The sequence below is a fragment of the Bactrocera latifrons genome, unplaced genomic scaffold, assembly GCF_001853355.1.
Source record: "Bactrocera latifrons isolate USDA-ARS-PBARC rearing strain unplaced genomic scaffold, ASM185335v1 scaffold_7, whole genome shotgun sequence".
NCBI lineage: Eukaryota > Metazoa > Arthropoda > Insecta > Diptera > Tephritidae > Bactrocera > Bactrocera latifrons.
This window is the reverse complement of record NW_017537378.1, coordinates 741,298-755,894: the sequence shown is the minus strand read 5'-3', so window position 1 is coordinate 755,894 and position 14,597 is coordinate 741,298. Positions and strand designations below refer to the sequence as shown.

The window sequence follows — 14,597 nt, the reverse complement described above, 5'->3', positions numbered from 1 at the left end:
GAAAACAAACAGGCAACTTGTTTCTGGTGAACCGCTGAACTTACTTGTGTGTGTGTGCGTGTGTGTGTGCGCCCCTTCACTGCTTTCCTTTCTTGGCCGTTGCTGCCTCTATTAGCTGCTAGTTGTGTTGTTGTTGTTGTCGTTGTTTCCCTTTCGCATCCGTGTTTTTGTAATACTGTAGCGACTGTTGTTTCACGTTTTGTTTGTTGTAATTTGATTTCTTATATTTTGTTGTTGCTTTTCTGTTTTCGTAGGAAGTCCTTGCAATTGACTTGTCGTTGTGCGATTGTTGCGTTGCTATGTTGCAGTTGTTGTTGTTGCTGTTGCTTTTACCGTTGTACTTTTTCTATTTTTGTTTATAGTTGTTGTTGCAGTTTGTTATTCACCCGCTAGTTGCTATTGGAAGGATCGTTGTTTTTGCTGTTTTTACTATTTGTTTTGCATTGTTCTTCTATTTGTTTTCCTATTCAGATTCTGTTGTTGTTGTTGTTGCTGTAGTCATGCATTCAGCACTTTGCTTTGTTGTTGTCGTTGTAGTTGTGCTGTAATGGATCAAGAGATTTGATAACGTTAAGGAATTTGTCATTCACTGAGGATTTGTTTTGAATAAAAATAAAAGTGTATGAAACAACAGTACAGTGGATTATCACCCCGTTAGAGTTGAATTACAGTTAGGGACAAAGCAAATGGATGAGTGTTGGTCGGAGCAGTTTGTTTTTTGTTTCCATGAAAAAGTGTGTGTTTTTATTTGATGGAAGCTTCATTAGCTTTTGTTTTTGTTGTAAAATAGTAATCAATGGTTGTAGTGAATTTGGAAGATATGTGGACCTGGCTGTCGTAATTTACTCATTTATGAAATATAGTCATGTAGATTGAAAAAATTGTTTTCAAGTTTTTCAGGAGTACTTTGACTGAGTAGGACTGAATATACAAAAAAGGTACTATAGTCCTTTTAGTTATAAAGTGGTTGGTAAAGTCTTAAAGCGATTACTGACAGAAAGAAAACCGAATTTGAACAGAATTTTCACCGATATTCTCCTAAACCCCAAATGATGTTATCAACTTATTTAAAAAAAATGATTATCTGGATTTCGACAATAACTTAAAATAATTAAGTTTGTTATACTACACCGACTCCGGTAGACTTTTTAATTAAAATTTTGCACGAACATGCATTCGTCGAAATATTTTTTTTTGGGTTGTTGTGAGTGTTAGTGACACCTGTGGAAAAATTCACATCAAAATAATAGAGTTTAGTATACGCTTGTCGTTTTAAAGATCATAAAGTGCATTCGACGATTTTTATGAAGAGTAAAATTATTCAGCAAAGTAGTTTCATTAAATTTTGGATGCGGAATCAAATTTCTGGTGCCGAAACGTTCAGAAAGTTGGAAAAGTCATGCAACGTATTAAAACTTAGTTAAAAAAAGGTTATGTTGACAGTTTTCTTCGATAATCGAGGTATGGTGCACTTCGAATTCCTTTCAACCGCCCAAATTGTCAACCAGGAATACTGTTTGATTTTTGCATCACGATAGAGCACCGTTGCTTACTGCATTGAGGAAGAATCAGTGAGTTTTTCGTTCAATTTTCAACCGATGCCGCAACCGCTTGATTTAGCGCCGTGTGGCTTCTTTCTACTCATCAATCTCAAAAGACCGCTCCGGAGAAACCGTTTTGAGTCAATTGACGATATTAGATGTGATTCGCTACTCGCATTGAAGGATTACCGGAATGGAAATTGACTATAACAACTGTTTCGAGAATTGGAAAAAACGTTGGCGTATTGGTGACATAGGTTTTGAAGAATAAAATAAGAACTTTAAAATTATGAACAAGGTCTTACTATCTTTTGCTCATACATAGTACGTTTGCTACCGAGTGTACTTTTTTCCAACTAAATTTCAATTGAAATTATTCTAGCTTTGGTAAATCAGTCCAAATTACTTTAAACAAATTTTCATAGGATTAAGCTTAAGCGTCGATATTTCACTTGATTTTCTCCCTTTGGGTTGGGTTCGACTACTTGTATTGAAAACCAAAAGACAAGAAAAAATGTTAACCCTTCATAAATTCAAAATATTCCTTAAAAGATCATTCAGTTTGTATGGGAACTATATACTTAGTAGTCCGATGTCGGCGGTTCCGAAAAATGTGCAGCTTCTTGGGGAGAAAAGAATGAAGGACCAGACGTTTATATACAGACAGAGCGATGGACATCCCGAAATGGACGCAGCTTTTCATATTGATCGTTTATATATATATTTTAAGGAATCTCCGACGAATCCTGTTGGGTGTTACAAACATCATGGCAAACCTATCAGCAAACCTGTTTAGGGTATAATTATTAAAAGTGGATCACAAACCAGTTATTTTTAAACTTCATGTTGAGAATTTTCAGAATTGTGTGGAAAATTATCAAAATTGTTTGGAAATTTTTTTCTTTTCGAAAATAAAATTTGTAAAAAAAAAACCTTTGGGGTTTTGTTTTAAAATGTGTGACAAAAGGGTGTAAATTCAGCTATAACACCGTAAGCGATTTTTGAAGTTTCACTTTACCTAGGACACGGTGTGAGGTTACTAAGTAGAATTGAAATTACGATAGTAATACGCTTCTTTTCTGTAGGAAATATTTTGAAATTTGAAACTTATTTCAATTTCTTAAGTTTGCGGCATGTTTCGAAATTATTCACCATGAAACCAAACAAACTTTTCGTTAAGGCTGTCAGATTCGACAATCCAGTGTTATTCGTAAAATTGGGTTCAAAAAACAGGAGTTAGAGACAATTACGTAACTTCTTGTGAAGATTTTCGACTTCGAACTAAGCAGTTAGAAGTATGACTTGCAAAACATAATATTTACATAAATCAATCATATCCTTAAGCAATTAAGGAACGGCTATATTCGGGTGTAGTTGATATTTAAACAGTTTTGCAAAAGACTATAACTATCTAGGCTTGCTTTAGATAATACAAATAACCGTTAGATAAACAAAACTGTTATAAAATACTCTGCTGCGATAAGTTGAGAGATTAAAAAAGTGGTGACTTCATCAAGTTTTTTAATCTTCTATGAACCTCTCCATTTAATGTCGTTTCTTTAAACTAAACTGTGCCGTTTTATTCTGAAAAAAGTTGAAAATTTAAATTCCAGTCAGTTCACTCTTTCTGAAATTGATTTTTTCACAATTACGAAATTCAGTGGTACATAAGTATTTCTTGAATAATGCATTTTGGTATATCAAATGGCCATCGAAACACCACTGCAATCATTACAAATATGCAAAATGTGTTCCTCCTGACTGCTAATTTGTTGCGCCCTGTCTCCTAATTTGCTTGTTATTATTGCTAATGTCAACGAAATGTTTACTGCTAATGCCTCAAGTATCATTTGCACAACTTCAGTGGCAGCATTTGTGGCAATTAGCAAATTGGATCAAATTACTTGCGTACTCGAAGAGGGCTCTTGCAACCATGGTGCAATCGATTTCACAATCAAATTCAAGGAATGAGTGCAGTACATTTGTTGATTTCTAGCGTAAAATGAAGTTAAGTAGATGAAAAAGCAAGGTTTAGGTATTTTAATATATAGTAGAGCATGGTTGTATGTTATTAAAGGCTACCATACTAATTGTCACTAGTGAAATGTGCTTTTTAATTAAAAAAATTTATGATTTGGTTTACTTCAATTAAAAAGATATACATATATTAACCATTGACTTTAAAAGAATTTCCTGGAGGGCATTTGCATGTGAGTACATTATATAAACATGCATTAAATGTTGTGTGACAGTGTTAATATGGCAAAGGGTGCTTAATCCTTTCGCAGAGTGCTGATTAAAAAATAAATTAAATAAATTTTCAGCGGTAAATAAATGCGCTGCGTGAAAACAGAATACAACCACATTTCCGCACTACATACCGGCGTGTGTCCAAATATATACACACATTTCCATGTACAGAGTGCTTTGAGGTTCACTATGTGTGTAAATTTGCGTGCTTATTTATGTGTTGGTGGCGTGTTGATCAGCAGGTGGATAAATAAAGCCAATCGAGCGTGTAAATCACTTCCTCAAAAGCAAAAACAAAAACCAACACAAAAAAATGCAAAATGTGTAATCCGTTCGAGGGTAATTGGGGAAAATGGCTGTTAAGTTGGCGGCAAACGTGAAGTGCTTTAGGGCAGCGCTTGAAAATAATGGGTTTTACGTGCGGTGTATGCTTGCCACATTTTGAAATCTTATCGCAGTGCATCAAATTTTTAAAAGACGATCGTATCAGTGATTTGGCTTCAGAAGAGCATCGAACAATACTTCGAACATGTTTCTGAACATTCGGAAATTCTCTAACACTTTGATTTCATACCGATTCACTTGGATAATGGAGCCGACAAACCGAACTCTGGCGGCTACTTCGCTACCCATATACCGGCGAGAGAGTTATGAGCTCCTTTACGGATGGGGAAAGTTGATGGAGGGCTTTACTGTCAGGAGCTCTCTATCAACTCCAGCTTCAGACTTACTGACTATTGCAGTGTTTTCCAGAGGTTGCAGCCATTAAGGTAGGAGTATATTTACTGCTCCAGGGTACAGCCTCTTTCAGAGAAGTGACCTCAGATAGCAGAGCGGCGATACTAGCCTTGAACTCATTAACAGTGCGTTCAGAGTTGGTCAAGGAGTGCCTAATCCCGCTATCAATACCACCCAGTGTCTTTGTGATAAGACCGGTGTGGGTACCGGAATAGCGGAATAGCAGGAAGTTGTAAAGCTGATGAGCTAGCAGGAAAAGTCACCCTAAAACCGCCATCGTGTGGGGAATGTGGGTCGGTGCTCCCGTATACTCGCGGGAGCTTGGCCAGCGCTGTGCCATCGTCGGTACATACGTTGTTGCAAAAGCCTTTTGCCCCAAGATCGATTGCAGGAGGTCTCTTTGTAAGCCTCTCCTTAGTTGTGGAGAGTGGCTGGAAATCTCATCAGTAGATGTATCGAAGAAGATGAGGTAGAAACAACTCAAATTCTCTTCTTAATATCCTCGCGTTTGCGAGGTCAGGACTCAAAAATACTGGGGAGTGCATACCTTCAGACATGCCACCGAACTGTAATAATCAGTATCTCAGAGAGCTTTTGGAAATTATTTATTTTGGAGTTGCCACCTGTCGAAAAAATTCAAACTAAGAAACAAATTAAAAAAAGTAACGAAAGTTACTTAGCTTTTATTTTTAACATAATCAGAAATAGAGCTACCACCTGCAGGAAAAATATAAAACTCAGCAAATATTACAAAATCAGTGTGAACATAACGTTTGGAGAAGAGTGTGCTTATATTTGTTTGCAATATATCTTCGAAAGGTGTTGACAACTGAAGAAAAAGGGAACATAAATGGTATATTGAAGTTGCCACATTGTGTTTAAATTAGTATGAAAGTTATATTGTGTTAGTATATATTGCAAAATGAGTGACAAAAAGCGGGAGAAAATAATAGTTATAGTGAAAGAGGTCCGTGGATTTTAATTTGAATATATTTTTGAAATAGGTTGCCACTTATTGAAGAAATATCAACTAAAGAGAAATATTTCTATCATAAGGCATCTCTCAGAACGTTTCGGAACTTTTATGAAAACATTTTTGTTTTGAATATATTTTTGAAATAGAGTTGCCACTTATTGAAAAAATGTTAACTAACTAAAAATACAACCATCATAACCCATTCCTCAAAATGTTTCGGAACGTGAGTGAAAAATTCTTATTTTTTATTTTTAATATATTTGTGAAATAGAGCTGCCACATTTTGAAAAAATGTCACCTGAAGAAAAATAGGTTCATTATAAATTATTTCTCAAAACGTTTCTGAACGTATATCGAAAAGTCTTATTTTGAATATATTTATAATATAGTTGCCACTCATTAAAAAATGTTAACTAAAGAAAAATACGATCATAAGACATTTCTCAAAACGTTTCGGAACGTATGGTATATGAAATTTTTCTTTTGATTATATTTTTGAAATAGAGTTGCCACATATTGAAAAAATGTCAACTAATTAAAAATATGTCCACCATAAGACATTTCTCAAAACCCTTCTGATATATTTCTCCAAACTTTATTTGATATATATACATATGTATATCAAGTTTTTTTATTGAGTTATATTTTAAAATAGGGTTGCCATCTTTCTGTAAGCCAACTGCAGGAGCTCACCGAATGCTCTAGAAATACCTCCCTTTCAGGTGGTTTCGCTTAGCAGATACGTGTGCTTGCTTGTACACACCAAAGTGGTCATCTGTGATAGCACGGAGAATATTAATAATTGCTGCCGCAACAACTGCAACAGCAGGTGCCAACGCAGTTATTAACAGTTATATGCGCATTTTGTGAGAATATGATTTTTGATATAGTTGCAAACATAAAATTTAATTATTATGACAGCTGCAATAAAGGCGCACCAACAAATGTGCTGGCCACAATAGATTAATTGCATAACAACAAAAGGCACAAAAAACAACAACAAAAAATAAATAAAAATAAAAATCAGTGAAATCAAAATTTTGTCTGGCTTTATTTGCTCGCCGCCAGCTGCAAACGCTATTCCCCGGCGACAACTGTTGCCACTGCGCTGTTACAAGCACACACGCACACACACATGAAGCATTCTGCCGTTATTGCCGTATTGTCATGTTGCTCACCGCACATTTTCGTGCACGATTAATTAAAATTTTATGCCTGCATGGGAAAATTGTTGGCAATGAAAAGCAGCTGACAAATAAGTGAACCGACGAGAGCCAGAAAGCCTCGCTTGGGGTTGCCACCAGCACACACACGCCGCTACAAATTATACAATAATATAATATATATAAGCGCTATGCAAGTGTGTGTGTGAAACTCGGCACTAAAATGTGCAACATTTAATGTTGCTAATGTATGATTTTGTTTTTGTTGTTGGTATGTGGCAGTGACAGGCGGAAGAAATTCGGCGATAAGTGCGATTCGAAATTTATTTTTGATGTATGTTTGTATATGAATTTTATCGGCAATTTCGGCAATTGCCGGCACTCGCTTGCTGCGCATTTCTAACTTGTATTTGTGTGCATGTGTCTGTGTGTGTATAATTGCGGTTTATTTACCGCTGCAAAATATTTGCTTACAATTTTAATAGTTGCAGCGCTTCTATGTTTGTAAATCATAAATAAAATCATACATTTGTTAAATTTTTTGGCAAATGCTCCGCAGGAAATTATTTATCGCCAAACATTTGAGTGCATTTATTTTACAATAAATTTAAATAAACGAAATTTTCTTTAAAATTATTTTCTGGCAAAATAATATAATTGTTGCAGTGAAGAAGTATTTTTGCGCTGGCCGAGCTATTACTCAAAATTAAAGTGCTCTTCATACAATATGTGGTTGCTTTGTGGCATTTTCACATAAATTCTTAATACATATTTTAAATGCTAAAAATGTAACATTAAATAGTGCATTTAACTAAATCTGAGAGAAAATATCAAAATAAAGACACAAAAAGTTTGTTTTTTACTTTCACTGCTTTTGTTCTCTACTAATGATGGAATGCCATCGCATATCGCACATCGATCAGGCACTATCATGCCATTAGGCAACCACTGGACTGTGTTTTTCATCGTTAAACTTTATTATGCGCAATGCCCTGAGTAAATAATATTATGTATACAATTTGTTTACAATTCAAGTTCTTGATAGATTTCACTGCGAAGCAACCAATGAAGAGTCTTACGGGAAAGGAAACAAATTTTAGATGTATAACACACACCACCGCTTCGTCGATTTGAAAGCAGCTTTTTCCCTACGTAAAACTACTTAATACGGCTGTGTAAACCGACGTTGAGCAATACTAAACGAGGTTTCAGACAAAGCGACTTCTTATTGTGCAACTTCTTCAACCTACTCCTGGAGAAAATAATTCTAGCTGCAAAAGTAAACAGAGAATGTATTATCTTTTATAAGAGTGTACAGCTGCTGACATACGCCGATGATAATGATATCATTGCCCTTAACAACCACACCATTAGTTCTGCTAGTGAACGAAGGTAAGACAAAATATCTCCTCTCTACAAACCAACAGTCGTCGCACTGTTGAAAGGCATAACTCCGAAGTCGTAGATAATTTCGGCTATCTTGGCACCAGTATTAACACCAACAGCAACGTCAGCCTCGAAATCTAACGCAGGTTCGCGGTTGTCAACAAATGCTATTTCGGACTAAGTAGGCAATTGAGAAGTAAAATCCTCTCTTGACGAAAAAATATTAAATTCTACAAGTCACTTATCATTCCTGTCCTGCTATATGCTGCATAGGCATGGAAGGTGACAATATCTGTGGAGCTTTTTGAGAGAAAAGTTCTACGGAAGATTTATGGTCTTTTGCGCATTGTCAACGGCGAATATCGCGTTCGATGGAATGATGAGCTGTATGAGATATACGAAGATATTGACATAGTTCAGCGAATTATGTCGTCCGAATGGATGAAACCATTCGAGCTCTGATGGTATTCGACACAGGACCCGACGGTGGAAGCAGAGGAAGATTAGGACCTCCAGAAGAAGAAGGATCTGGCTACACTTCGAATCTACAATTGGCGCCAAACAGTGAAAAGGAAGAACGACTGGCGCACTGTAAAAAACTCGGCTTTAACCGCATAAGCGGTGTCTACTTTAATAGAGAAGAAGAAGACTCTCCTATACATGTAATTACATTAAAGAGCATGCGTGTAATATTCTATCGATCATTGTGTACAATTTTGCCTAAGAGTCTAGAGTCGGTTTTCAGCCAGCGATTTTAAAGACGAAGTTCAAAAAATCTGATTAATCGGTTGTTTGGGAGATATATACTATAGTTGTTCGATCGGACTGATTCCGACAAATGATTAATAGAATATCAAAATTCCCCTAGAAGTTAAATTTTAATCGGGTATCTCTAAAACTGATGAACAATCCCCAAACAACTTCGCTTTTAAAATTGCTGTCTCGAAATCTTAGGCAAAGTTATTCAGAATGATGCGTAAAATATTTCTCGCATACGCGATTTTTCTGTTCTTTGGCTCCCTGTAAATCAACCCGTTCTAATGAACACGTTGCAACCTGTTTGAAATTTTTTTTCGATTAATATGAAGAAGTAAGAGAATGTAAAAAACGAGTATCAAATCGAATCATGATTAAAATTTTTTTAAAAGAGTTGCAGTTTGTTAAAATTGTTTCCAATGAATTTTAAATTATAAAAGAAATATTGTAATGGATATGACATACCCAAGATAATGAACAGGTTTAAAGTTTAAAATAGTTTTGAGAAAAGTTGCCATCTGTTTGAAATGTTCGTTCATAAAAAAAAAAAAAATAAGAATACTGGCAAGAAATCGCGTTATGTTCATATTTATTTTTTTAGAAGAGTTGCCACCTTTTTAAGTAACATTTTTATATAAAGAAATCGATAAGATGAAATAAATATTTCAATATGAATAATATATCAAAGGCGTTTGAAAGGTTTACAGACCTTTAAGAAAAGTTGCCACCTGGTTAAAATTTGCACTCAACTAAATTGATAAAATTAAAGAAATATAGGAATATTGTATCAAACTAAATAAGTTCTTATTTCTGAGCAGGGTTCAAAGCCATTTGAAATTTTCTATTGAAAAATAGACAAATTTAATAGAAGGATAAAAAAATTTAATTCTATAATTTCTAAGAGGCCCATATTTTTGTTTTAATAGACCCAGAGGAACTAAGTAGATTCGTCGTAGAGATTCTGAAATGCAGTAACAACAACTTGTTGAGTAAAGCTCTGTTCAATGCCAAGCTGCCAAAGCCATAACACCAGCACTATTGCCCCAGTGCCACAAATTTGCATGGATACGTAACTACTAGGTGGTAAGGGATGTGCAGGAATGAGGGAGAGTATAAAAATTTAAACAATTTAATTGCAAACACTCGCATAACAATTAAAAGCAACGATATAATGAACGAGTTCAAAGAAAATAAACAAATATGAAAATTGATTCGAGAGCACAATGTCAAAGCAGAGAGAGCGCATTGTCAAAGGAGAGAGCACACTGCAGCGCTGTGTGTCGACAAAAGCGAAACTCATACGATACCTTTACAGTTATGTGGGTGAAAGCGCTTTTGCAACGCGACAAATGAGTGCTAGCAGGGAGAGACTGAGGCAAATTGAGAGAGAAGACGAGAGAGCGCTAGTGACTACTGAAAAAGCTCTCTGAAAATTGCACGCGCATTAAAAGCTCAAAAAAATTCGCATTAAAAATTGCAACGCGCAAAAAAAAGAACGCCATTTTTTGTTTCTCAACTTGACCATTAGCGAGGTTTTTGCTTTGTTTTGATGTGCGCTGTGGTAATAAAAACAACAGCAACTGTAATGACAAAACAAACCAGAAGGCAATAATAATTGCGGTGGCAGCGACAGAGGCGAGCAATTTTGTGTGAACACACAAGGTCAATGCTTTTGTTGCTGCTTTCCCACGCACAGCCAAACATGCACTTGCAAACAAACATATGTATGTGTATGTATGTAGCAGTGCTATGTACACGCCACCCACCACCCAGCCGTACGGACGGACGTACAGCCATTGACGCTTAGCACATGCCACCTTTTATTGCGATCACCAATTTTATTGTTATTGTTATTTTGCTCGCTGTTCTTCTGTTTCTGTTTTTGTTTTGTTCTTCTTTTTTTTTGCTTAAATGTTTTCCTTTCCAACGCTGTGGACAGTTTTTGCTTGCTTACATACGCCAACGACAAAAAATGCCCACAAGTGTTGGTGTGTGTGGTCACGTTTAGGTGGGTGGATGATTTTGTGTGAATCTCCGTTACTTTCACTAAATGAAAATTATGAACTGCAATTAAGCGAGAATTTATTACCATTTGAGGCTTTGGCAAACGCTTTCGGGGGCCGTCGCCTTTTCATTGACTTTAATGTGAATTTATTTGTTTGCTCTGTATGAGTGTGTTGTTCTTCGTATGTGTGTGTGTTTGCTGCATTAATTTTACAGTAATCGTTTGAACGTGTGATTTGCACCAGACAGACGGACTTCTTGTGATTTATGGGCGAGAAAATGCAGCAATCACAAGTTTTTATTTTCTTCGATTTTGCTCTTACTTTCGGCCATTTGTAGTGGCAATAAATTTTCGAAATACTATATTTTTCATGAATTTTTCTTTTGCTTATAAAATTTTCCTTTTGTTTATAAATTTAGAGTGCCTTTGGCGATTTTTGCGATGAACGAAATTATTCAACAAAGAAGTTTTGTTTGTCGCGAGCAAGTGTTTTTGATTGCTACAAATTATTCAATTAGGGTCGAGTACACTTTGACGATGAGCCACGTCGAGTACGGCTATCAAGATTTACTGCTGATCAACACATCAATAAAATAAAGAATCGGCGCCTCGAAAGCGACGATTAACCGTCAGAGATCTTACTGGCATCTTAGGAATATCGAAAGTCAAAACCATTTTGAAGATTTTTTGGGCTTAAGAAAAGTGAAGGTTCAATTTACTAATTTTTTTCGGAAAACAACGTCGCGTTAACGTTTATGATTTAATACTTTCCGACTACTAGGTTGTTATGAAACTGGTGATGAGTCTGGGATCTATGCTTACGACCCGGAAATAAACGATCAATCGGACAAATATCGTGGTAAAGGTGAGCGAAGCCGAAAAAACCTAGTCAAGGTTACGTTGACAGTTTTCTTCGTTTATCGAGGTGTAGTGTACTCCGAATTTCTTCCGACCGGCCAAACTGTCAACAAGGAGCACTATATGAGTGTTATGCGTCATTTCGGCGAACCTATCCGTAAAAAGCGGCCGGAATTATGGGCCGACAACTGTTGATTTTCGCACCACGGTAATGCATTGATTCTACATGTATTCTTCGTCCAATTTTCAATCGAATATTTTGCCACAACCATCGTATTCACTCCGTGTGACTTCCGACTATTCAGCAAAAATCTAACGACCGCTTCGAGGAAACCGTTTTGAGTCAATTGAAGCCATTAAATTTCAAGCACTACGTGCTAATTCTTAGCACAAGTGTATTGGTGTCAAGGGGGGTTACCTTGAGGGGGACGATATTGATTTTGAAGAAGAAATCTATAATGTTAAAATTATCAACAAAATCTTATTAATTTTTGTTTACAGTACTTTCAATTTGTGGTGGAAAACATATTTTAAAACTTCAAAAAAAAAAAAAAAAAAAAAAAAAAAAAAAAAAAAAACGGGAAAAATTAAAACAAGACAGAAAGACCGTATATTTTTTCAGTTTCGTACTGATAGTAGAGTCCATAAATATTGCACACCATGAAACATTCCTATCGAATATGCCGAAAATATTTGAATGAAAACAAAGAAAAAGTTACAAGCAATAGAAAAATTAAAGTTATTCTAAACTCTCCTTCCTAAAGCGTTTTGTATAAGTACTGTGGACTAACGATACGACAATGACTCATTCCCTGGCCTTGTTAGAAAAAAAACACTATCGCTTGTCAAAAGATCAGAAATTTAAGCAAAGGTCTAATAAAAATATCTCAAATATAGAAATAATAAAGACACTCTGAAATTCTTTTCTTCAACTAATGTCCTGTCGTAGGAGAAGCGGCGTATTCACGTATGTCCGGAAACTCTCAAGGTTGGTCGTCTAAGCTATCCACGAGCGATCGCATCAAGACCTTAGACTTTAGATAAATTCCAATAGACTCAATTTTTCAACGCATTTCTGTGGAGAATTTTCGAAAATTTATACCTTTTTCTCGTTCATTATTTCCCCCTAACCTAACAGAATATTGAAGAAAAGGATAAAAAATGCGCTCCATTATTTCTTCTTAACATAACCGAATCTTGAAGTGTACTCGGAAATTCATCACAGCAATCTATATAATTTTCTGCTCCATATTTTCCTTTTAATCTAAAATATAATTTTTCGTTGCTGAAGTGTTTTAAATTTCTCCTAAAATTATACCTTTAGTCCTGCTTTAGACTTAAAGATTGTTAGAAACAAAATTTCTCCCTGGAAGCCCAGTTGGTCAGAACAAGTTTACCCATCATAAGTACGGTATTTATGTTTTCAAAAACATCTCCATTTAGTAGATCTTCTCTCCTAGTACCATCAAACTTACATAAAGAGTTAAATAATAAAATTTTTTTTGAAAAGTAACGAATACTTTTCTGGAACAGCCAATGGCGAACCTCAAATGTAGTTTTGACAATAAAACTATATAAACATAATGCTGTAAGTAATTAGGTTGTACGTGGTTAAAACTTACAAAAGGAAAAATGTCGGAAAGTCGTTAATTAAAAGTAACACCTGAACCAGCAAGGCACCAACTTCATGATGAAACGACAAATGCAAACGTAAACAATTGAAGTAAGACAAGTGCCGCCAAGAAATGAGTTTTACAAGAAGAAGAAAGTCCACACTGCTTAACATTAACGTCTCAAAGCAGAGCCTTCGGCAGATACGAAAAAAAAATTAGTTTATGGTAAATTAATAGCAGCAGCAAACGCCTTACTTACACGGTCAATGGTGAACGGAAAAATTTTTTGTACTAAGAAAGACACTGTTAGAGAGAGCAAAAGTTCAAATGGCATAGCTGAAAAGCTCCGTGGATGAATGACAAAGAGAGTACCAGAGAGTAAAGCAACAAATTGACACCCACACAAAAGCTTTGTCACACGAATAAGTAAAATCGCAAGCACTTTGGAAGACGCGACGCGACAAAAGCTCCGAAGACGTGGATACAAGTTGTTGTATTCGGTATGTGTAAGAGCATAAGTTGGCTCAAAGCAAACGATGTTGTTGTCGCAGCTACCGCTGTTGTTGGCTGTGGCGCCTGTCGTCGTCAAAGTGGCTGTCGCGTGCATGCAACACAACAACAATAGCAACAAAGAGCATTCGCACCTCAAAAGCTCGCAAACCACACGAACACACACACGCGATTGTTGCCATTTAACAGCATAAATGCTTGCGTCTGTGTGTGGGCAAAGCGCAAACCTAAGAGAAACCGAAGGACGGACGCTCGGGCGGAAGGCACCAAGCATTCACACAGCGAATTGGCAAAAAAATTTTCCCGCTGATTTCAGTTATCAACAAAGCGAGCAACAGTGAGGCACAACCGAAGCAACGGGCAGCCAAGCACACAGCGAGCGTAAATAGTCAACTCGAACAGAGACGTGAAAAGTAGAAAAAGTCGGCGGAAAAGCGTCGAAATTGTGTTGGCGTGTAACGGTTGACGATTTCGCGTAGAAAAGGTGGTTAGTAGATTTCGTTGTGATTTGTGGTTAAATATTTTGAATCTCAAGTGAAGCAGAGAAAGTGTGACAAGTGAAATTTTGCTGATTTTCTTTGGTAATATAACGGCAAAAGTGTTCAGAATGCGACCGTTTTTTCTATTTGTTGATGAAATGGGAAGTGCTGCTGCAAAAGTTTAAAAAACTTTTTTTTTTAATCGTTTAATTATTTTAAAAACTATCCATCGAAAATTTCTGTGAATTTGAAAACATTTTGATTTCAGAATTTTATAAAATAAGTGAAAATTAAATTTTGCACCGAAGAAAATGTATCAGAC

General features: G+C 36.0%; 2 protein-coding genes across 5 annotated transcripts in view; one reads left to right on the top strand and one right to left on the bottom strand.

The window, feature by feature from the left end:
* The window catches only part of LOC108975844 (probable glutamine-dependent NAD(+) synthetase), a 30,419-nt gene extending 30,139 nt beyond the window's left edge, over positions 1-280 (bottom strand). The window contains exon 1 of the mRNA XM_018944599.1: positions 45-280. The gene's annotated coding sequence lies outside the window, so the exon portion shown is untranslated. The remainder of the gene's footprint in view (positions 1-44) is intronic.
* LOC108975843 (cytosolic carboxypeptidase NnaD) overlaps positions 1-14,597 on the top strand; it is a 145,654-nt gene that overhangs the window by 18,761 nt on the left and 112,296 nt on the right. The gene's annotated exons all lie outside the window — the stretch shown is intronic.